The sequence below is a fragment of the Lithobates pipiens genome, unplaced genomic scaffold (assembly GCF_037356315.1).
Source record: "Lithobates pipiens isolate NorthernLeopardFrog02 unplaced genomic scaffold, aLitPip1_a1.2 Scaffold_18, whole genome shotgun sequence".
Taxonomy (NCBI): Eukaryota; Metazoa; Chordata; class Amphibia; order Anura; family Ranidae; genus Lithobates; species Lithobates pipiens.
The window spans coordinates 578,883,359-578,904,807 of record NW_027507758.1 but is presented as its reverse complement, the minus strand read 5'-3'; the positions used below and the strand labels follow the sequence as shown (position 1 = coordinate 578,904,807).

Sequence of the window (21,449 nt, the reverse complement as noted above, 5' to 3'; positions counted from 1 at the left end):
CAGCCACCCAGATGTGCTAATCACAGATCATTTGTTATCTCCTAAAGGCCACTACCAGGCAAACCTGCAGCAGATACATTAGTTTTGACTTGGAGAGGTCTTTTTGACCTTTTCTCTCCCCCTGGTATGCAACATGTTCTGGAGTTGGTCTCAGGTTAAGTTCTTTTAAGATTCAAATGTAATGGAGTTAAAGGGATAGGGGGCTTAACCTACGGACATATGTATCCAGCAAAATAGAGAGCAGTTCAGCATGCCCCAAGGGTTCCATGGTGTAATGGTTAGCACTCTGGACTTTGAATCCAGCGATCCGAGTTCGAATCTCGGTGGGACCTTCTTTAGAGGCTCATTGCAGATTTCATCTTGGAATTTCAATTTGTGTCTTACGGCTACAAAGGCCAATGACAGCAGAAGTTGTTGCTAATGTGGCTAGTTGTGAAAATTGTGAGCGTAGCCAGCTGCCCAGGTCCAGCCAATTGCCAAAGCATACTGATGACACAGAGAGCTGTATTTAAAAAGAATATCTGCAACCCTAAGTACTTTTACCAGGAACAGGAGGAAGAAGCTAAGTTGTCTTTTTTGCTCAGATTTAGCAAAACATGACAATTAGGGAAATTCATCTTCTAGCCATTCCTCTCAACTCCATCTTTGTCAAAGTTTTCTGTTCAAAGACAAGTTTTCAAGTTCAGAGGATATGGATGCTTCACGCCACCTGTGGAATTTAACACTGGTGTATCTATTTCTCCCAGTTTCTTGCATCTTCAAAGTTCTCAACAGGCCTCATCTCTACTCTTCCACAGTGATTGCCAGCATCCCATTTTGGCCCCAAAGGCCTTGATTTCCTGTTCTCCCATTACTCACTCCAGAAACTCCAATTATGCTTGCACCATCTCTAGACCTCCTCCATCATAAACAGTTTCTGAACTCTTGTCCTGCAAAGAATACATCTGCGGGCCAGCAGTTTTGAAAGGCGTAGGCCAGCGAGCCCAGTGTGCTAATCACAGATCATTTGTTCTCTCCTAAAGCCCACCACCAGGCAAACTTGCAGCAGATACATTAGTTTTGCCTTGGAGAGGTCTTTTTGACCTTTTCTCTCCCCCTGGTATGCAACATGTTCTGGAGTTGGTCTCAGGTTAAGTTCTTTTAAGATTCAATTTTAATGGAGTTAAAGGGATAGGGGGCTTAACCTAAGGACATATGTATACAGCAAAATAGAGAGCAGTTGAGCATGCCCAAGGGTTCCATGGTGTAATGGTTAGCACTCTGGACTTTGAATCCAGTGATCCGAGATCAAATCTCGGTGGAACCTTCATCAGAGTCTCATTGCAGATTTCATCTTGGAATTTCAATTTGTTTCTTACGGCCACAAAGGCCAGTGACAGCAGAAGTTGTTGCTAACGTGGCTGGTTGTGAAAATAGTGAGCGTAGCCAGCCACCCAGATGTGCTAATCACAGATCATTTGTTATCTCCTAAAGGCCACTACCAGGCAAACCTGCAGCAGATACATTAGTTTTGACTTGGAGAGGTCTTTTTGACCTTTTCTCTCCCCCTGGTATGCAACATGTTCTGGAGTTGGTCTCAGGTTAAGTTCTTTTAAGATTCAATTTTAATGGAGTTAAAGGGATAGGGGGCTTAACCTACGGACATATGTATACAGCAAAATAGAGAGCAGTTGAGCATGCCCAAGGGTTCCATGGTGTAATGGTTAGCACTCTGGACTTTGAATCCAGCGATCTGAGTTCGAATCTCGGTGGGACCTTCCTTAGAGGCTCATTGCAGATTTCATCTTGGAATTTCAATTTGTGTCTTACGGCCACAAAGGCCAGTGACAGCAGAAGTTGTTGCTAACGTGGCTGGTTGTGAAAATAGTGAGCGTAGCCAGCCACCCAGATGTGCTAATCACAGATCATTTGTTATCTCCTAAAGGCCACTACCAGGCAAACCTGCAGCAGATACATTAGTTTTGCCTTGGAGAGGTCTTTTTGACCTTTTCTCTCCCCCTGGTATGCAACATGTTCTGGAGTTGGTCTCAGGTTAAGTTCTTTTAAGATTCAAATGTAATGGAGTTAAAGGGATAGGGGGCTTAACCTACGGACATATGTATCCAGCAAAATAGAGAGCAGTTGAGCATGCCCCAAGGGTTCCTTGGTGTAATGGTTAGCACTCTGGACTTTGAATCCAGCGATCCGAGTTCGAATCTCGGTGGGACCTTCTTTAGAGGCTCATTGCAGATTTCATCTTGGAATTTCAATTTGTGTCTTACGGCTACAAAGGCCAATGACAGCAGAAGTTGTTGCTAATGTGGCTAGTTGTGAAAATTGTGAGCGTAGCCAGCTGCCCAGGTCCAGCCAATTGCCAAAGCATACTGATGACACAGAGAGCTGTATTTAAAAAGAATATCTGCAACCCTAAGTACTTTTACCAGGAACAGGAGGAAGAAGCTAAGTTGTCTTTTTTGCTCAGATTTAGCAAAACATGACAATTAGGGAAATTCATCTTCTAGCCATTCCTCTCAACTCCATCTTTGTCAAAGTTTTCTGTCCAAAGACAAGTTTTCAAGTTCAGAGGATATGGATGCTTCACGCCACCTGTGGAATTTAACACTGGTGTATCTATTTCTCCCAGTTTCTTGCATCTTCAAAGTTCTCAACAGGCCTCATCTCTACTCTTCCACAGTGATTGCCAGCATCCCATTTTGGCCCCAAAGGCCTTGATTTCCTGTTCTCCCATTACTCACTCCAGAAACTCCAATTATGCTTGCACCATCTCTAGACCTCCTCCATCATAAACAGTTTCTGAACTCTTGTCCTGCAAAGAATACATCTGCGGGCCAGCAGTTTTGAAAGGCGTAGGCCAGCGAGCCCAGTGTGCTAATCACAGATCATTTGTTCTCTCCTAAAGCCCACCACCAGGCAAACTTGCAGCAGATACATTAGTTTTGCCTTGGAGAGGTCTTTTTGACCTTTTCTCTCCCCCTGGTATGCAACATGTTCTGGAGTTGGTCTCAGGTTAAGTTCTTTTAAGATTCAATTTTAATGGAGTTAAAGGGATAGGGGGCTTAACCTACGGACATCTGTATACAGCAAAATAGAGAGCAGTTGAGCATGCCCAAGGGTTCCATGGTGTAATGGTTAGCACTCTGGACTTTGAATCCAGTGATCCGAGATCAAATCTCGGTGGAACCTTCATCAGAGTCTCATTGCAGATTTCATCTTGGAATTTCAATTTGTTTCTTACGGCCACAAAGGCCAGTGACAGCAGAAGTTGTTGCTAACGTGGCTGGTTGTGAAAATAGTGAGCGTAGCCAGCCACCCAGATGTGCTAATCACAGATCATTTGTTATCTCCTAAAGGCCACTACCAGGCAAACCTGCAGCAGATACATTAGTTTTGACTTGGAGAGGTCTTTTTGACCTTTTCTCTCCCCCTGGTATGCAACATGTTCTGGAGTTGGTCTCAGGTTAAGTTCTTTTAAGATTCAAATGTAATGGAGTTAAAGGGATAGGGGGCTTAACCTACGGACAAATGTATCCAGCAAAATAGAGAGCAGTTGAGCATGCCCCAAGGGTTCCATGGTGTAATGGTTAGCACTCTGGACTTTGAATCCAGCGATCCGAGTTCGAATCTCGGTGGGACCTTCTTTAGAGGCTCATTGCAGATTTCATCTTGGAATTTCAATTTGTGTCTTACGGCTACAAAGGCCAATGACAGCAGAAGTTGTTGCTAATGTGGCTAGTTGTGAAAATTGTGAGCGTAGCCAGCTGCCCAGGTCCAGCCAATTGCCAAAGCATACTGATGACACAGAGAGCTGTATTTAAAAAGAATATCTGCAACCCTAAGTACTTTTACCAGGAATAGGAGGAAGAAGCTAAGTTGTCTTTTTTGCTCAGATTTAGCAAAACATGACAATTAGGGAAATTCATCTTCTAGCCATTCCTCTCAACTCCATCTTTGTCAAAGTTTTCTGTCCAAAGACAAGTTTTCAAGTTCAGAGGATATGGATGCTTCACGCCACCTGTGGAATTTAACACTGGTGTATCTATTTCTCCCAGTTTCTTGCATCTTCAAAGTTCTCAACAGGCCTCATCTCTACTCTTCCACAGTGATTGCCAGCATCCCATTTTGGCCCCAAAGGCCTTGATTTCCTGTTCTCCCATTACTCACTCCAGAAACTCCAATTATGCTTGCACCATCTCTAGACCTCCTCCATCATAAACAGTTCCTGAACTCTTGTCCTGCAAAGAATACATCTGCGGGCCAGCAGTTTTGAAAGGCGTAGGCCAGCGAGCCCAGTGTGCTAATCACAGATCATTTGTTCTCTCCTAAAGCCCACCACCAGGCAAACTTGCAGCAGATACATTAGTTTTGCCTTGGAGAGGTCTTTTTGACCTTTTCTCTCCCCCTGGTATGCAACATGTTCTGGAGTTGGTCTCAGGTTAAGTTCTTTTAAGATTCAATTTTAATGGAGTTAAAGGGATAGGGGGCTTAACCTACGGACATCTGTATACAGCAAAATAGAGAGCAGTTGAGCATGCCCAAGGGTTCCATGGTGTAATGGTTAGCACTCTGGACTTTGAATCCAGTGATCCGAGATCAAATCTCGGTGGAACCTTCATCAGAGTCTCATTGCAGATTTCATCTTGGAATTTCAATTTGTTTCTTACGGCCACAAAGGCCAGTGACAGCAGAAGTTGTTGCTAACGTGGCTGGTTGTGAAAATAGTGAGCGTAGCCAGCCACCCAGATGTGCTAATCACAGATCATTTGTTATCTCCTAAAGGCCACTACCAGGCAAACCTGCAGCAGATACATTAGTTTTGACTTGGAGAGGTCTTTTTGACCTTTTCTCTCCCCCTGGTATGCAACATGTTCTGGAGTTGGTCTCAGGTTAAGTTCTTTTAAGATTCAAATGTAATGGAGTTAAAGGGATAGGGGGCTTAACCTACGGACATATGTATCCAGCAAAATAGAGAGCAGTTCAGCATGCCCCAAGGGTTCCATGGTGTAATGGTTAGCACTCTGGACTTTGAATCCAGCGATCCGAGTTCGAATCTCGGTGGGACCTTCTTTAGAGGCTCATTGCAGATTTCATCTTGGAATTTCAATTTGTGTCTTACGGCTACAAAGGCCAATGACAGCAGAAGTTGTTGCTAATGTGGCTAGTTGTGAAAATTGTGAGCGTAGCCAGCTGCCCAGGTCCAGCCAATTGCCAAAGCATACTGATGACACAGAGAGCTGTATTTAAAAAGAATATCTGCAACCCTAAGTACTTTTACCAGGAACAGGAGGAAGAAGCTAAGTTGTCTTTTTTGCTCAGATTTAGCAAAACATGACAATTAGGGAAATTCATCTTCTAGCCATTCCTCTCAACTCCATCTTTGTCAAAGTTTTCTGTCCAAAGACAAGTTTTCAAGTTCAGAGGATATGGATGCTTCACGCCACCTGTGGAATTTAACACTGGTGTATCTATTTCTCCCAGTTTCTTGCATCTTCAAAGTTCTCAACAGGCCTCATCTCTACTCTTCCACAGTGATTGCCAGCATCCCATTTTGGCCCCAAAGGCCTTGATTTCCTGTTCTCCCATTACTCACTCCAGAAACTCCAATTATGCTTGCACCATCTCTAGACCTCCTCCATCATAAACAGTTCCTGAACTCTTGTCCTGCAAAGAATACATCTGCGGGCCAGCAGTTTTGAAAGGCGTAGGCCAGCGAGCCCAGTGTGCTAATCACAGATCATTTGTTCTCTCCTAAAGCCCACCACCAGGCAAACTTGCAGCAGATACATTAGTTTTGCCTTGGAGAGGTCTTTTTGACCTTTTCTCTCCCCCTGGTATGCAACATGTTCTGGAGTTGGTCTCAGGTTAAGTTCTTTTAAGATTCAATTTTAATGGAGTTAAAGGGATAGGGGGCTTAACCTACGGACATCTGTATACAGCAAAATAGAGAGCAGTTGAGCATGCCCAAGGGTTCCATGGTGTAATGGTTAGCACTCTGGACTTTGAATCCAGTGATCCGAGATCAAATCTCGGTGGAACCTTCATCAGAGTCTCATTGCAGATTTCATCTTGGAATTTCAATTTGTTTCTTACGGCCACAAAGGCCAGTGACAGCAGAAGTTGTTGCTAACGTGGCTGGTTGTGAAAATAGTGAGCGTAGCCAGCCACCCAGATGTGCTAATCACAGATCATTTGTTATCTCCTAAAGGCCACTACCAGGCAAACCTGCAGCAGATACATTAGTTTTGACTTGGAGAGGTCTTTTTGACCTTTTCTCTCCCCCTGGTATGCAACATGTTCTGGAGTTGGTCTCAGGTTAAGTTCTTTTAAGATTCAAATGTAATGGAGTTAAAGGGATAGGGGGCTTAACCTACGGACAAATGTATCCAGCAAAATAGAGAGCAGTTGAGCATGCCCCAAGGGTTCCATGGTGTAATGGTTAGCACTCTGGACTTTGAATCCAGCGATCCGAGTTCGAATCTCGGTGGGACCTTCTTTAGAGGCTCATTGCAGATTTCATCTTGGAATTTCAATTTGTGTCTTACGGCTACAAAGGCCAATGACAGCAGAAGTTGTTGCTAATGTGGCTAGTTGTGAAAATTGTGAGCGTAGCCAGCTGCCCAGGTCCAGCCAATTGCCAAAGCATACTGATGACACAGAGAGCTGTATTTAAAAAGAATATCTGCAACCCTAAGTACTTTTACCAGGAATAGGAGGAAGAAGCTAAGTTGTCTTTTTTGCTCAGATTTAGCAAAACATGACAATTAGGGAAATTCATCTTCTAGCCATTCCTCTCAACTCCATCTTTGTCAAAGTTTTCTGTCCAAAGACAAGTTTTCAAGTTCAGAGGATATGGATGCTTCACGCCACCTGTGGAATTTAACACTGGTGTATCTATTTCTCCCAGTTTCTTGCATCTTCAAAGTTCTCAACAGGCCTCATCTCTACTCTTCCACAGTGATTGCCAGCATCCCATTTTGGCCCCAAAGGCCTTGATTTCCTGTTCTCCCATTACTCACTCCAGAAACTCCAATTATGCTTGCACCATCTCTAGACCTCCTCCATCATAAACAGTTCCTGAACTCTTGTCCTGCAAAGAATACATCTGCGGGCCAGCAGTTTTGAAAGGCGTAGGCCAGCGAGCCCAGTGTGCTAATCACAGATCATTTGTTCTCTCCTAAAGCCCACCACCAGGCAAACTTGCAGCAGATACATTAGTTTTGCCTTGGAGAGGTCTTTTTGACCTTTTCTCTCCCCCTGGTATGCAACATGTTCTGGAGTTGGTCTCAGGTTAAGTTCTTTTAAGATTCAATTTTAATGGAGTTAAAGGGATAGGGGGCTTAACCTACGGACATCTGTATACAGCAAAATAGAGAGCAGTTGAGCATGCCCAAGGGTTCCATGGTGTAATGGTTAGCACTCTGGACTTTGAATCCAGTGATCCGAGATCAAATCTCGGTGGAACCTTCATCAGAGTCTCATTGCAGATTTCATCTTGGAATTTCAATTTGTTTCTTACGGCCACAAAGGCCAGTGACAGCAGAAGTTGTTGCTAACGTGGCTGGTTGTGAAAATAGTGAGCGTAGCCAGCCACCCAGATGTGCTAATCACAGATCATTTGTTATCTCCTAAAGGCCACTACCAGGCAAACCTGCAGCAGATACATTAGTTTTGACTTGGAGAGGTCTTTTTGACCTTTTCTCTCCCCCTGGTATGCAACATGTTCTGGAGTTGGTCTCAGGTTAAGTTCTTTTAAGATTCAAATGTAATGGAGTTAAAGGGATAGGGGGCTTAACCTACGGACATATGTATCCAGCAAAATAGAGAGCAGTTCAGCATGCCCCAAGGGTTCCATGGTGTAATGGTTAGCACTCTGGACTTTGAATCCAGCGATCCGAGTTCGAATCTCGGTGGGACCTTCTTTAGAGGCTCATTGCAGATTTCATCTTGGAATTTCAATTTGTGTCTTACGGCTACAAAGGCCAATGACAGCAGAAGTTGTTGCTAATGTGGCTAGTTGTGAAAATTGTGAGCGTAGCCAGCTGCCCAGGTCCAGCCAATTGCCAAAGCATACTGATGACACAGAGAGCTGTATTTAAAAAGAATATCTGCAACCCTAAGTACTTTTACCAGGAACAGGAGGAAGAAGCTAAGTTGTCTTTTTTGCTCAGATTTAGCAAAACATGACAATTAGGGAAATTCATCTTCTAGCCATTCCTCTCAACTCCATCTTTGTCAAAGTTTTCTGTCCAAAGACAAGTTTTCAAGTTCAGAGGATATGGATGCTTCACGCCACCTGTGGAATTTAACACTGGTGTATCTATTTCTCCCAGTTTCTTGCATCTTCAAAGTTCTCAACAGGCCTCATCTCTACTCTTCCACAGTGATTGCCAGCATCCCATTTTGGCCCCAAAGGCCTTGATTTCCTGTTCTCCCATTACTCACTCCAGAAACTCCAATTATGCTTGCACCATCTCTAGACCTCCTCCATCATAAACAGTTCCTGAACTCTTGTCCTGCAAAGAATACATCTGCGGGCCAGCAGTTTTGAAAGGCGTAGGCCAGCGAGCCCAGTGTGCTAATCACAGATCATTTGTTCTCTCCTAAAGCCCACCACCAGGCAAACTTGCAGCAGATACATTAGTTTTGCCTTGGAGAGGTCTTTTTGACCTTTTCTCTCCCCCTGGTATGCAACATGTTCTGGAGTTGGTCTCAGGTTAAGTTCTTTTAAGATTCAATTTTAATGGAGTTAAAGGGATAGGGGGCTTAACCTACGGACATCTGTATACAGCAAAATAGAGAGCAGTTGAGCATGCCCAAGGGTTCCATGGTGTAATGGTTAGCACTCTGGACTTTGAATCCAGTGATCCGAGATCAAATCTCGGTGGAACCTTCATCAGAGTCTCATTGCAGATTTCATCTTGGAATTTCAATTTGTTTCTTACGGCCACAAAGGCCAGTGACAGCAGAAGTTGTTGCTAACGTGGCTGGTTGTGAAAATAGTGAGCGTAGCCAGCCACCCAGATGTGCTAATCACAGATCATTTGTTATCTCCTAAAGGCCACTACCAGGCAAACCTGCAGCAGATACATTAGTTTTGACTTGGAGAGGTCTTTTTGACCTTTTCTCTCCCCCTGGTATGCAACATGTTCTGGAGTTGGTCTCAGGTTAAGTTCTTTTAAGATTCAAATGTAATGGAGTTAAAGGGATAGGGGGCTTAACCTACGGACATATGTATCCAGCAAAATAGAGAGCAGTTGAGCATGCCCCAAGGGTTCCATGGTGTAATGGTTAGCACTCTGGACTTTGAATCCAGCGATCCGAGTTCGAATCTCGGTGGGACCTTCTTTAGAGGCTCATTGCAGATTTCATCTTGGAATTTCAATTTGTGTCTTACGGCTACAAAGGCCAATGACAGCAGAAGTTGTTGCTAATGTGGCTAGTTGTGAAAATTGTGAGCGTAGCCAGCTGCCCAAGTCCAGCCAATTGCCAAAGCATACTGATGACACAGAGAGCTGTATTTAAAAAGAATATCTGCAACCCTAAGTACTTTTACCAGGAACAGGAGGAAGAAGCTAAGTTGTCTTTTTTGCTCAGATTTAGCAAAACATGACAATTAGGGAAATTCATCTTCTAGCCATTCCTCTCAACTCCATCTTTGTCAAAGTTTTCTGTTCAAAGACAAGTTTTCAAGTTCAGAGGATATGGATGCTTCACGCCACCTGTGGAATTTAACACTGGTGTATCTATTTCTCCCAGTTTCTTGCATCTTCAAAGTTCTCAACAGGCCTCATCTCTACTCTTCCACAGTGATTGCCAGCATCCCATTTTGGCCCCAAAGGCCTTGATTTCCTGTTCTCCCATTACTCACTCCAGAAACTCCAATTATGCTTGCACCATCTCTAGACCTCCTCCATCATAAACAGTTTCTGAACTCTTGTCCTGCAAAGAATACATCTGCGGGCCAGCAGTTTTGAAAGGCGTAGGCCAGCGAGCCCAGTGTGCTAATCACAGATCATTTGTTCTCTCCTAAAGCCCACCACCAGGCAAACTTGCAGCAGATACATTAGTTTTGCCTTGGAGAGGTCTTTTTGACCTTTTCTCTCCCCCTGGTATGCAACATGTTCTGGAGTTGGTCTCAGGTTAAGTTCTTTTAAGATTCAATTTTAATGGAGTTAAAGGGATAGGGGGCTTAACCTACGGACATATGTATACAGCAAAATAGAGAGCAGTTGAGCATGCCCAAGGGTTCCATGGTGTAATGGTTAGCACTCTGGACTTTGAATCCAGTGATCCGAGATCAAATCTCGGTGGAACCTTCATCAGAGTCTCATTGCAGATTTCATCTTGGAATTTCAATTTGTTTCTTACGGCCACAAAGGCCAGTGACAGCAGAAGTTGTTGCTAACGTGGCTGGTTGTGAAAATAGTGAGCGTAGCCAGCCACCCAGATGTGCTAATCACAGATCATTTGTTATCTCCTAAAGGCCACTACCAGGCAAACCTGCAGCAGATACATTAGTTTTGACTTGGAGAGGTCTTTTTGACCTTTTCTCTCCCCCTGGTATGCAACATGTTCAGGAGTCGGTCTCAGGTTAAGTTCTTTTAAGATTCAAATGTAATGGAGTTAAAGGGATAGGGGGCTTAACCTACGGACATATGTATCCAGCAAAATAGAGAGCAGTTGAGCATGCCCCAAGGGTTCCATGGTGTAATGGTTAGCACTCTGGACTTTGAATCCAGCGATCCGAGTTCGAATCTCGGTGGGACCTTCTTTAGAGGCTCATTGCAGATTTCATCTTGGAATTTCAATTTGTGTCTTACGGCTACAAAGGCCAATGACAGCAGAAGTTGTTGCTAATGTGGCTAGTTGTGAAAATTGTGAGCGTAGCCAGCTGCCCAGGTCCAGCCAATTGCCAAAGCATACTGATGACACAGAGAGCTGTATTTAAAAAGAATATCTGCAACCCTAAGTACTTTTACCAGGAACAGGAGGAAGAAGCTAAGTTGTCTTTTTTGCTCAGATTTAGCAAAACATGACAATTAGGGAAATTCATCTTCTAGCCATTCCTCTCAACTCCATCTTTGTCAAAGTTTTCTGTCCAAAGACAAGTTTTCAAGTTCAGAGGATATGGATGCTTCACGCCACCTGTGGAATTTAACACTGGTGTATCTATTTCTCCCAGTTTCTTGCATCTTCAAAGTTCTCAACAGGCCTCATCTCTACTCTTCCACAGTGATTGCCAGCATCCCATTTTGGCCCCAAAGGCCTTGATTTCCTGTTCTCCCATTACTCACTCCAGAAACTCCAATTATGCTTGCACCATCTCTAGACCTCCTCCATCATAAACAGTTCCTGAACTCTTGTCCTGCAAAGAATACATCTGCGGGCCAGCAGTTTTGAAAGGCGTAGGCCAGCGAGCCCAGTGTGCTAATCACAGATCATTTGTTATCTCCTAAAGGCCACTACCAGGCAAACCTGCAGCAGATACATTAGTTTTGACTTGGAGAGGTCTTTTTGACCTTTTCTCTCCCCCTGGTATGCAACATGTTCTGGAGTTGGTCTCAGGTTAAGTTCTTTTAAGATTCAAATGTAATGGAGTTAAAGGGATAGGGGGCTTAACCTACGGACATATGTATCCAGCAAAATAGAGAGCAGTTGAGCATGCCCCAAGGGTTCCATGGTGTAATGGTTAGCACTCTGGACTTTGAATCCAGCGATCCGAGTTCGAATCTCGGTGGGACCTTCTTTAGAGGCTCATTGCAGATTTCATCTTGGAATTTCAATTTGTGTCTTACGGCTACAAAGGCCAATGACAGCAGAAGTTGTTGCTAATGTGGCTAGTTGTGAAAATTGTGAGCGTAGCCAGCTGCCCAGGTCCAGCCAATTGCCAAAGCATACTGATGACACAGAGAGCTGTATTTAAAAAGAATATCTGCAACCCTAAGTACTTTTACCAGGAACAGGAGGAAGAAGCTAAGTTGTCTTTTTTGCTCAGATTTAGCAAAACATGACAATTAGGGAAATTCATCTTCTAGCCATTCCTCTCAACTCCATCTTTGTCAAAGTTTTCTGTCCAAAGACAAGTTTTCAAGTTCAGAGGATATGGATGCTTCACGCCACCTGTGGAATTTAACACTGGTGTATCTATTTCTCCCAGTTTCTTGCATCTTCAAAGTTCTCAACAGGCCTCATCTCTACTCTTCCACAGTGATTGCCAGCATCCCATTTTGGCCCCAAAGGCCTTGATTTCCTGTTCTCCCATTACTCACTCCAGAAACTCCAATTATGCTTGCACCATCTCTAGACCTCCTCCATCATAAACAGTTTCTGAACTCTTGTCCTGCAAAGAATACATCTGCGGGCCAGCAGTTTTGAAAGGCGTAGGCCAGCGAGCCCAGTGTGCTAATCACAGATCATTTGTTCTCTCCTAAAGCCCACCACCAGGCAAACTTGCAGCAGATACATTAGTTTTGCCTTGGAGAGGTCTTTTTGACCTTTTCTCTCCCCCTGGTATGCAACATGTTCTGGAGTTGGTCTCAGGTTAAGTTCTTTTAAGATTCAATTTTAATGGAGTTAAAGGGATAGGGGGCTTAACCTAAGGACATATGTATACAGCAAAATAGAGAGCAGTTGAGCATGCCCAAGGGTTCCATGGTGTAATGGTTAGCACTCTGGACTTTGAATCCAGTGATCCGAGATCAAATCTCGGTGGAACCTTCATCAGAGTCTCATTGCAGATTTCATCTTGGAATTTCAATTTGTTTCTTACGGCCACAAAGGCCAGTGACATTAGAAGTTGTTGCTAACGTGGCTGGTTGTGAAAATAGTGAGCGTAGCCAGCCACCCAGATGTGCTAATCACAGATCATTTGTTATCTCCTAAAGGCCACTACCAGGCAAACCTGCAGCAGATACATTAGTTTTGACTTGGAGAGGTCTTTTTGACCTTTTCTCTCCCCCTGGTATGCAACATGTTCTGGAGTTGGTCTCAGGTTAAGTTCTTTTAAGATTCAAATGTAATGGAGTTAAAGGGATAGGGGGCTTAACCTACGGACATATGTATCCAGCAAAATAGAGAGCAGTTGAGCATGCCCCAAGGGTTCCATGGTGTAATGGTTAGCACTCTGGACTTTGAATCCAGCGATCCGAGTTCGAATCTCGGTGGGACCTTCTTTAGAGGCTCATTGCAGATTTCATCTTGGAATTTCAATTTGTGTCTTACGGCTACAAAGGCCAATGACAGCAGAAGTTGTTGCTAATGTGGCTAGTTGTGAAAATTGTGAGCGTAGCCAGCTGCCCAGGTCCAGCCAATTGCCAAAGCATACTGATGACACAGAGAGCTGTATTTAAAAAGAATATCTGCAACCCTAAGTACTTTTACCAGGAACAGGAGGAAGAAGCTAAGTTGTCTTTTTTGCTCAGATTTAGCAAAACATGACAATTAGGGAAATTCATCTTCTAGCCATTCCTCTCAACTCCATCTTTGTCAAAGTTTTCTGTTCAAAGACAAGTTTTCAAGTTCAGAGGATATGGATGCTTCATGCCACCTGTGGAATTTAACACTGGTGTATCTATTTCTCCCAGTTTCTTGCATCTTCAAAGTTCTCAACAGGCCTCATCTCTACTCTTCCACAGTGATTGCCAGCATCCCATTTTGGCCCCAAAGGCCTTGATTTCCTGTTCTCCCATTACTCACTCCAGAAACTCCAATTATGCTTGCACCATCTCTAGACCTCCTCCATCATAAACAGTTTCTGAACTCTTGTCCTGCAAAGAATACATCTGCGGGCCAGCAGTTTTGAAAGGCGTAGGCCAGCGAGCCCAGTGTGCTAATCACAGATCATTTGTTCTCTCCTAAAGCCCACCACCAGGCAAACTTGCAGCAGATACATTAGTTTTGCCTTGGAGAGGTCTTTTTGACCTTTTCTCTCCCCCTGGTATGCAACATGTTCTGGAGTTGGTCTCAGGTTAAGTTCTTTTAAGATTCAATTTTAATGGAGTTAAAGGGATAGGGGGCTTAACCTAAGGACATATGTATACAGCAAAATAGAGAGCAGTTGAGCATGCCCAAGGGTTCCATGGTGTAATGGTTAGCACTCTGGACTTTGAATCCAGTGATCCGAGATCAAATCTCGGTGGAACCTTCATCAGAGTCTCATTGCAGATTTCATCTTGGAATTTCAATTTGTTTCTTACGGCCACAAAGGCCAGTGACAGCAGAAGTTGTTGCTAACGTGGCTGGTTGTGAAAATAGTGAGCGTAGCCAGCCACCCAGATGTGCTAATCACAGATCATTTGTTATCTCCTAAAGGCCACTACCAGGCAAACCTGCAGCAGATACATTAGTTTTGACTTGGAGAGGTCTTTTTGACCTTTTCTCTCCCCCTGGTATGCAACATGTTCTGGAGTTGGTCTCAGGTTAAGTTCTTTTAAGATTCAAATGTAATGGAGTTAAAGGGATAGGGGGCTTAACCTACGGACATATGTATCCAGCAAAATAGAGAGCAGTTGAGCATGCCCCAAGGGTTCCATGGTGTAATGGTTAGCACTCTGGACTTTGAATCCAGCGATCCGAGTTCGAATCTTGGTGGGACCTTCTTTAGAGGCTCATTGCAGATTTCATCTTGGAATTTCAATTTGTGTCTTACGGCTACAAAGGCCAATGACAGCAGAAGTTGTTGCTAATGTGGCTAGTTGTGAAAATTGTGAGCGTAGCCAGCTGCCCAGGTCCAGCCAATTGCCAAAGCATACTGATGACACAGAGAGCTGTATTTAAAAAGAATATCTGCAACCCTAAGTACTTTTACCAGGAACAGGAGGAAGAAGCTAAGTTGTCTTTTTTGCTCAGATTTAGCAAAACATGACAATTAGGGAAATTCATCTTCTAGCCATTCCTCTCAACTCCATCTTTGTCAAAGTTTTCTGTTCAAAGACAAGTTTTCAAGTTCAGAGGATATGGATGCTTCACGCCACCTGTGGAATTTAACACTGGTGTATCTATTTCTCCCAGTTTCTTGCATCTTCAAAGTTCTCAACAGGCCTCATCTCTACTCTTCCACAGTGATTGCCAGCATCCCATTTTGGCCCCAAAGGCCTTGATTTCCTGTTCTCCCATTACTCACTCCAGAAACTCCAATTATGCTTGCACCATCTCTAGACCTCCTCCATCATAAACAGTTTCTGAACTCTTGTCCTGCAAAGAATACATCTGCGGGCCAGCAGTTTTGAAAGGCGTAGGCCAGCGAGCCCAGTGTGCTAATCACAGATCATTTGTTCTCTCCTAAAGCCCACCACCAGGCAAACTTGCAGCAGATACATTAGTTTTGCCTTGGAGAGGTCTTTTTGACCTTTTCTCTCCCCCTGGTATGCAACATGTTCTGGATTTGGTCTCAGGTTAAGTTCTTTTAAGATTCAATTTTAATGGAGTTAAAGGGATAGGGGGCTTAACCTAAGGACATATGTATACAGCAAAATAGAGAGCAGTTGAGCATGCCCAAGGGTTCCATGGTGTAATGGTTAGCACTCTGGACTTTGAATCCAGTGATCCGAGATCAAATCTCGGTGGAACCTTCATCAGAGTCTCATTGCAGATTTCATCTTGGAATTTCAATTTGTTTCTTACGGCCACAAAGGCCAGTGACAGCAGAAGTTGTTGCTAACGTGGCTGGTTGTGAAAATAGTGAGCGTAGCCAGCCACCCAGATGTGCTAATCACAGATCATTTGTTATCTCCTAAAGGCCACTACCAGGCAAACCTGCAGCAGATACATTAGTTTTGACTTGGAGAGGTCTTTTTGACCTTTTCTCTCCCCCTGGTATGCAACATGTTCTGGAGTTGGTCTCAGGTTAAGTTCTTTTAAGATTCAAATGTAATGGAGTTAAAGGGATAGGGGGCTTAACCTACGGACATATGTATCCAGCAAAATAGAGAGCAGTTGAGCATGCCCCAAGGGTTCCATGGTGTAATGGTTAGCACTCTGGACTTTGAATCCAGCGATCCGAGTTCGAATCTCGGTGGGACCTTCTTTAGAGGCTCATTGCAGATTTCATCTTGGAATTTCAATTTGTGTCTTACGGCTACAAAGGCCAATGACAGCAGAAGTTGTTGCTAATGTGGCTAGTTGTGAAAATTGTGAGCGTAGCCAGCTGCCCAGGTCCAGCCAATTGCCAAAGCATACTGATGACACAGAGAGCTGTATTTAAAAAGAATATCTGCAACCCTAAGTACTTTTACCAGGAACAGGAGGAAGAAGCTAAGTTGTCTTTTTTGCTCAGATTTAGCAAAACATGACAATTAGGGAAATTCATCTTCTAGCCATTCCTCTCAACTCCATCTTTGTCAAAGTTTTCTGTCCAAAGACAAGTTTTCAAGTTCAGAGGATATGGATGCTTCACGCCACCTGTGGAATTTAACACTGGTGTATCTATTTCTCCCAGTTTCTTGCATCTTCAAAGTTCTCAACAGGCCTCATCTCTACTCTTCCACAGTGATTGCCAGCATCCCATTTTGGCCCCAAAGGCCTTGATTTCCTGTTCTCCCATTACTCACTCCAGAAACTCCAATTATGCTTGCACCATCTCTGGACCTCCTCCATCATAAACAGTTCCTGAACACTTGTCCTGCAAAGAATACATCTGCGGGCCAGCAGTTTTGAAAGGCGTAGGCCAGCGAGCCCAGTGTGCTAATCACAGATCATTTGTTCTCTCCTAAAGCCCACCACCAGGCAAACTTGCAGCAGATACATTAGTTTTGCCTTGGAGAGGTCTTTTTGACCTTTTCTCTCCCCCTGGTATGCAACATGTTCTGGAGTTGGTCTCAGGTTAAGTTCTTTTAAGATTCAATTTTAATGGAGTTAAAGGGATAGGGGGGCTTAACCTACGGACATATGTATACAGCAAAATAGAGAGCAGTTGAGCATGCCCAAGGGTTCCATGGTGTAATGGTTAGCACTCTGGACTTTGAATCCAGTGATCCGAGATCAAATCTCGGTGGAACCTTCATCAGAGTCTCATTGCAGATTTCATCTTGGAATTTCAATTTGTTTCTTACGGCCACAAAGGCCAGTGACAGCAGAAGTTGTTGCTAACGTGGCTGGTTGTGAAAATAGTGAGCGTAGCCAGCCACCCAGATGTGCTAATCACAGATCATTTGTTATCTCCTAAAGGCCACTACCAGGCAAACCTGCAGCAGATACATTAGTTTTGACTTGGAGAGGTCTTTTTGACCTTTTCTCTCCCCCTGGTATGCAACATGTTCTGGAGTTGGTCTCAGGTTAAGTTCTTTTAAGATTCAATTTTAATGGAGTTAAAGGGATAGGGGGCTTAACCTACGGACATATGTATACAGCAAAATAGAGAGCAGTTGAGCATGCCCAAGGGTTCCATGGTGTAATGGTTAGCACTCTGGACTTTGAATCCAGCGATCTGAGTTCGAATCTCGGTGGGACCTTCCTTAGAGGCTCATTGCAGATTTCGTCTTGGAATTTCAATTTGTGTCTTACGGCCACAAAGGCCAGTGACAGCAGAAGTTGTTGCTAACGTGGCTGGTTGTGAAAATAGTGAGCGTAGCCAGCCACCCAGATGTGCTAATCACAGATCATTTGTTATCTCCTAAAGGCCACTACCAGGCAAACCTGCAGCAGATACATTAGTTTTGCCTTGGAGAGGTCTTTTTGACCTTTTCTCTCCCCCTGGTATGCAACATGTTCTGGAGTTGGTCTCAGGTTAAGTTCTTTTAAGATTCAAATGTAATGGAGTTAAAGGGATAGGGGGCTTAACCTACGGACATATGTATCCAGCAAAATAGAGAGCAGTTGAGCATGCCCCAAGGGTTCCTTGGTGTAATGGTTAGCACTCTGGACTTTGAATCCAGCGATCCGAGTTCGAATCTCGGTGGGACCTTCTTTAGAGGCTCATTGCAGATTTCATCTTGGAATTTCAATTTGTGTCTTACGGCTACAAAGGCCAATGACAGCAGAAGTTGTTGCTAATGTGGCTAGTTGTGAAAATTGTGAGCGTAGCCAGCTGCCCAGGTCCAGCCAATTGCCAAAGCATACTGATGACACAGAGAGCTGTATTTAAAAAGAATATCTGCAACCCTAAGTACTTTTACCAGGAACAGGAGGAAGAAGCTAAGTTGTCTTTTTTGCTCAGATTTAGCAAAACATGACAATTAGGGAAATTCATCTTCTAGCCATTCCTCTCAACTCCATCTTTGTCAAAGTTTTCTGTCCAAAGACAAGTTTTCAAGTTCAGAGGATATGGATGCTTCACGCCACCTGTGGAATTTAACACTGGTGTATCTATTTCTCCCAGTTTCTTGCATCTTCAAAGTTCTCAACAGGCCTCATCTCTACTCTTCCACAGTGATTGCCAGCATCCCATTTTGGCCCCAAAGGCCTTGATTTCCTGTTCTCCCATTACTCACTCCAGAAACTCCAATTATGCTTGCACCATCTCTAGACCTCCTCCATCATAAACAGTTTCTGAACTCTTGTCCTGCAAAGAATACATCTGCGGGCCAGCAGTTTTGAAAGGCGTAGGCCAGCGAGCCCAGTGTGCTAATCACAGATCATTTGTTCTCTCCTAAAGCCCACCACCAGGCAAACTTGCAGCAGATACATTAGTTTTGCCTTGGAGAGGTCTTTTTGACCTTTTCTCTCCCCCTGGTATGCAACATGTTCTGGAGTTGGTCTCAGGTTAAGTTCTTTTAAGATTCAATTTTAATGGAGTTAAAGGGATAGGGGGCTTAACCTACGGACATCTGTATACAGCAAAATAGAGAGCAGTTGAGCATGCCCAAGGGTTCCATGGTGTAATGGTTAGCACTCTGGACTTTGAATCCAGTGATCCGAGATCAAATCTCGGTGGAACCTTCATCAGAGTCTCATTGCAGATTTCATCTTGGAATTTCAATTTGTTTCTTACGGCCACAAAGGCCAGTGACAGCAGAAGTTGTTGCTAACGTGGCTGGTTGTGAAAATAGTGAGCGTAGCCAGCCACCCAGATGTGCTAATCACAGATCATTTGTTATCTCCTAAAGGCCACTACCAGGCAAACCTGCAGCAGATACATTAGTTTTGACTTGGAGAGGTCTTTTTGACCTTTTCTCTCCCCCTGGTATGCAACATGTTCTGGAGTTGGTCTCAGGTTAAGTTCTTTTAAGATTCAAATGTAATGGAGTTAAAGGGATAGGGGGCTTAACCTACGGACAAATGTATCCAGCAAAATAGAGAGCAGTTGAGCATGCCCCAAGGGTTCCATGGTGTAATGGTTAGCACTCTGGACTTTGAATCCAGCGATCCGAGTTCGAATCTCGGTGGGACCTTCTTTAGAGGCTCATTGCAGATTTCATCTTGGAATTTCAATTTGTGTCTTACGGCTACAAAGGCCAATGACAGCAGAAGTTGTTGCTAATGTGGCTAGTTGTGAAAATTGTGAGCGTAGCCAGCTGCCCAGGTCCAGCTGCCCAGGTCCAGCCAATTGCCAAAGCATACTGATGACACAGAGAGCTGTATTTAAAAAGAATATCTGCAACCCTAAGTACTTTTACCAGGAATAGGAGGAAGAAGCTAAGTTGTCTTTTTTGCTCAGATTTAGCAAAACATGACAATTAGGGAAATTCATCTTCTAGCCATTCCTCTCAACTCCATCTTTGTCAAAGTTTTCTGTCCAAAGACAAGTTTTCAAGTTCAGAGGATATGGATGCTTCACGCCACCTGTGGAATTTAACACTGGTGTATCTATTTCTCCCAGTTTCTTGCATCTTCAAAGTTCTCAACAGGCCTCATCTCTACTCTTCCACAGTGATTGCCAGCATCCCATTTTGGCCCCAAAGGCCTTGATTTCCTGTTCTCCCATTACTCACTCCAGAAACTCCAATTATGCTTGCACCATCTCTAGACCTCCTCCATCATAAACAGTTCCTGAACTCTTGTCCTGCAAAGAATACATCTGCGGGCCAGCAGTTTTGAAAGGCGTAGGCCAGCGAGCCCAGTGTGCTAATCACAGATCATTTGTTCTCTCCTAAAGCCCACCACCAGGCAAACTTGCAGCAGATACATTAGTTTTGCCTTGGAGAGGTCTTTTTGACCTTTTCTCTCCCCCTGGTATGCAACATGTTCTGGAGTTGGTCTCAGGTTAAGTTCTTTTAAGATTCAATTTTAATGGAGTTAAAGGGATAGGGGGCTTAACCTACGGACATCTGTATACAGCAAAATAGAGAGCAGTTGAGCATGCCCAAGGGTTCCATGGTGTAATGGTTAGCACTCTGGACTTTGAATCCAGTGATCCGAGATCAAATCTCGGTGGAACCTTCATCAGAGTCTCATTGCAGATTTCATCTTGGAATTTCAATTTGTTTCTTACGGCCACAAAGGCCAGTGACAGCAGAAGTTGTTGCTAGCGTGGCTGGTTGTGAAAATAGTGAGCGTAGCCAGCCACCCAGATGTGCTAATCACAGATCATTTGTTATCTCCTAAAGGCCACTACCAGGCAAACCTGCAGCAGATACATTAGTTTTGACTTGGAGAGGTCTTTTTGACCTTTTCTCTCCCCCTGGTATGCAACATGTTCTGGAGTTGGTCTCAGGTTAAGTTCTTTTAAGATTCAAATGTAATGGAGTTAAAGGGATAGGGGGCTTAACCTACGGACATATGTATCCAGCAAAATAGAGAGCAGTTCAGCATGCCCCAAGGGTTCCATGGTGTAATGGTTAGCACTCTGGACTTTGAATCCAGCGATCCGAGTTCGAATCTCGGTGGGACCTTCTTTAGAGGCTCATTGCAGATTTCATCTTGGAATTTCAATTTGTGTCTTACGGCTACAAAGGCCAATGACAGCAGAAGTTGTTGCTAATGTGGCTAGTTGTGAAAATTGTGAGCGTAGCCAGCTGCCCAGGTCCAGCCAATTGCCAAAGCATACTGATGACACAGAGAGCTGTATTTAAAAAGAATATCTGCAACCCTAAGTACTTTTACCAGGAACAGGAGGAAGAAGCTAAGTTGTCTTTTTTGCTCAGATTTAGCAAAACATGACAATTAGGGAAATTCATCTTCTAGCCATTCCTCTCAACTCCATCTTTGTCAAAGTTTTCTGTCCAAAGACAAGTTTTCAAGTTCAGAGGATATGGATGCTTCACGCCACCTGTGGAATTTAACACTGGTGTATCTATTTCTCCCAGTTTCTTGCATCTTCAAAGTTCTCAACAGGCCTCATCTCTACTCTTCCACAGTGATTGCCAGCATCCCATTTTGGCCCCAAAGGCCTTGATTTCCTGTTCTCCCATTACTCACTCCAGAAACTCCAATTATGCTTGCACCATCTCTAGACCTCCTCCATCATAAACAGTTCCTGAACTCTTGTCCTGCAAAGAATACATCTGCGGGCCAGCAGTTTTGAAAGGCGTAGGCCAGCGAGCCCAGTGTGCTAATCACAGATCATTTGTTCTCTCCTA

At 44.0% G+C, this 21,449-nt stretch overlaps 28 non-coding genes across 28 annotated transcripts; all 28 read left to right on the top strand.

The window, feature by feature from the left end:
* The first annotated feature begins 260 nt into the window (after positions 1–260).
* TRNAQ-UUG (transfer RNA glutamine (anticodon UUG)) lies at positions 261–332 on the top strand. Its single transcript has one exon. It is a non-coding gene; the product is annotated as a tRNA-Gln (tRNA).
* Positions 333–1,234: 902 nt separating this feature from the next.
* On the top strand, positions 1,235–1,306 carry TRNAQ-UUG (transfer RNA glutamine (anticodon UUG)). The gene has a single exon. It is a non-coding gene; the product is annotated as a tRNA-Gln (tRNA).
* Positions 1,307–1,685: 379 nt separating this feature from the next.
* Positions 1,686–1,757, top strand: TRNAQ-UUG (transfer RNA glutamine (anticodon UUG)). The gene has a single exon. It is a non-coding gene; the product is annotated as a tRNA-Gln (tRNA).
* A 1,354-nt stretch (positions 1,758–3,111) lies between these two features.
* TRNAQ-UUG (transfer RNA glutamine (anticodon UUG)) lies at positions 3,112–3,183 on the top strand. The gene has a single exon. It is a non-coding gene; the product is annotated as a tRNA-Gln (tRNA).
* Positions 3,184–3,563: 380 nt separating this feature from the next.
* TRNAQ-UUG (transfer RNA glutamine (anticodon UUG)) lies at positions 3,564–3,635 on the top strand. Its single transcript has one exon. It is a non-coding gene; the product is annotated as a tRNA-Gln (tRNA).
* Positions 3,636–4,537: 902 nt separating this feature from the next.
* On the top strand, positions 4,538–4,609 carry TRNAQ-UUG (transfer RNA glutamine (anticodon UUG)). Its single transcript has one exon. It is a non-coding gene; the product is annotated as a tRNA-Gln (tRNA).
* A 380-nt stretch (positions 4,610–4,989) lies between these two features.
* Positions 4,990–5,061, top strand: TRNAQ-UUG (transfer RNA glutamine (anticodon UUG)). The gene has a single exon. It is a non-coding gene; the product is annotated as a tRNA-Gln (tRNA).
* A 902-nt stretch (positions 5,062–5,963) lies between these two features.
* Positions 5,964–6,035, top strand: TRNAQ-UUG (transfer RNA glutamine (anticodon UUG)). The gene has a single exon. It is a non-coding gene; the product is annotated as a tRNA-Gln (tRNA).
* A 380-nt stretch (positions 6,036–6,415) lies between these two features.
* TRNAQ-UUG (transfer RNA glutamine (anticodon UUG)) lies at positions 6,416–6,487 on the top strand. Its single transcript has one exon. It is a non-coding gene; the product is annotated as a tRNA-Gln (tRNA).
* A 902-nt stretch (positions 6,488–7,389) lies between these two features.
* TRNAQ-UUG (transfer RNA glutamine (anticodon UUG)) lies at positions 7,390–7,461 on the top strand. Its single transcript has one exon. It is a non-coding gene; the product is annotated as a tRNA-Gln (tRNA).
* Positions 7,462–7,841: 380 nt separating this feature from the next.
* TRNAQ-UUG (transfer RNA glutamine (anticodon UUG)) lies at positions 7,842–7,913 on the top strand. Its single transcript has one exon. It is a non-coding gene; the product is annotated as a tRNA-Gln (tRNA).
* Positions 7,914–8,815: 902 nt separating this feature from the next.
* On the top strand, positions 8,816–8,887 carry TRNAQ-UUG (transfer RNA glutamine (anticodon UUG)). The gene has a single exon. It is a non-coding gene; the product is annotated as a tRNA-Gln (tRNA).
* A 380-nt stretch (positions 8,888–9,267) lies between these two features.
* Positions 9,268–9,339, top strand: TRNAQ-UUG (transfer RNA glutamine (anticodon UUG)). The gene has a single exon. It is a non-coding gene; the product is annotated as a tRNA-Gln (tRNA).
* A 902-nt stretch (positions 9,340–10,241) lies between these two features.
* TRNAQ-UUG (transfer RNA glutamine (anticodon UUG)) lies at positions 10,242–10,313 on the top strand. Its single transcript has one exon. It is a non-coding gene; the product is annotated as a tRNA-Gln (tRNA).
* Positions 10,314–10,693: 380 nt separating this feature from the next.
* On the top strand, positions 10,694–10,765 carry TRNAQ-UUG (transfer RNA glutamine (anticodon UUG)). The gene has a single exon. It is a non-coding gene; the product is annotated as a tRNA-Gln (tRNA).
* A 903-nt stretch (positions 10,766–11,668) lies between these two features.
* On the top strand, positions 11,669–11,740 carry TRNAQ-UUG (transfer RNA glutamine (anticodon UUG)). Its single transcript has one exon. It is a non-coding gene; the product is annotated as a tRNA-Gln (tRNA).
* A 902-nt stretch (positions 11,741–12,642) lies between these two features.
* TRNAQ-UUG (transfer RNA glutamine (anticodon UUG)) lies at positions 12,643–12,714 on the top strand. Its single transcript has one exon. It is a non-coding gene; the product is annotated as a tRNA-Gln (tRNA).
* Positions 12,715–13,094: 380 nt separating this feature from the next.
* Positions 13,095–13,166, top strand: TRNAQ-UUG (transfer RNA glutamine (anticodon UUG)). The gene has a single exon. It is a non-coding gene; the product is annotated as a tRNA-Gln (tRNA).
* A 902-nt stretch (positions 13,167–14,068) lies between these two features.
* TRNAQ-UUG (transfer RNA glutamine (anticodon UUG)) lies at positions 14,069–14,140 on the top strand. Its single transcript has one exon. It is a non-coding gene; the product is annotated as a tRNA-Gln (tRNA).
* Positions 14,141–14,520: 380 nt separating this feature from the next.
* On the top strand, positions 14,521–14,592 carry TRNAQ-UUG (transfer RNA glutamine (anticodon UUG)). The gene has a single exon. It is a non-coding gene; the product is annotated as a tRNA-Gln (tRNA).
* A 902-nt stretch (positions 14,593–15,494) lies between these two features.
* On the top strand, positions 15,495–15,566 carry TRNAQ-UUG (transfer RNA glutamine (anticodon UUG)). Its single transcript has one exon. It is a non-coding gene; the product is annotated as a tRNA-Gln (tRNA).
* Positions 15,567–15,946: 380 nt separating this feature from the next.
* Positions 15,947–16,018, top strand: TRNAQ-UUG (transfer RNA glutamine (anticodon UUG)). The gene has a single exon. It is a non-coding gene; the product is annotated as a tRNA-Gln (tRNA).
* Positions 16,019–16,921: 903 nt separating this feature from the next.
* TRNAQ-UUG (transfer RNA glutamine (anticodon UUG)) lies at positions 16,922–16,993 on the top strand. The gene has a single exon. It is a non-coding gene; the product is annotated as a tRNA-Gln (tRNA).
* Positions 16,994–17,372: 379 nt separating this feature from the next.
* TRNAQ-UUG (transfer RNA glutamine (anticodon UUG)) lies at positions 17,373–17,444 on the top strand. Its single transcript has one exon. It is a non-coding gene; the product is annotated as a tRNA-Gln (tRNA).
* Positions 17,445–18,798: 1,354 nt separating this feature from the next.
* TRNAQ-UUG (transfer RNA glutamine (anticodon UUG)) lies at positions 18,799–18,870 on the top strand. The gene has a single exon. It is a non-coding gene; the product is annotated as a tRNA-Gln (tRNA).
* A 380-nt stretch (positions 18,871–19,250) lies between these two features.
* On the top strand, positions 19,251–19,322 carry TRNAQ-UUG (transfer RNA glutamine (anticodon UUG)). The gene has a single exon. It is a non-coding gene; the product is annotated as a tRNA-Gln (tRNA).
* A 916-nt stretch (positions 19,323–20,238) lies between these two features.
* TRNAQ-UUG (transfer RNA glutamine (anticodon UUG)) lies at positions 20,239–20,310 on the top strand. Its single transcript has one exon. It is a non-coding gene; the product is annotated as a tRNA-Gln (tRNA).
* Positions 20,311–20,690: 380 nt separating this feature from the next.
* Positions 20,691–20,762, top strand: TRNAQ-UUG (transfer RNA glutamine (anticodon UUG)). Its single transcript has one exon. It is a non-coding gene; the product is annotated as a tRNA-Gln (tRNA).
* Positions 20,763–21,449: the final 687 nt, after the last annotated feature.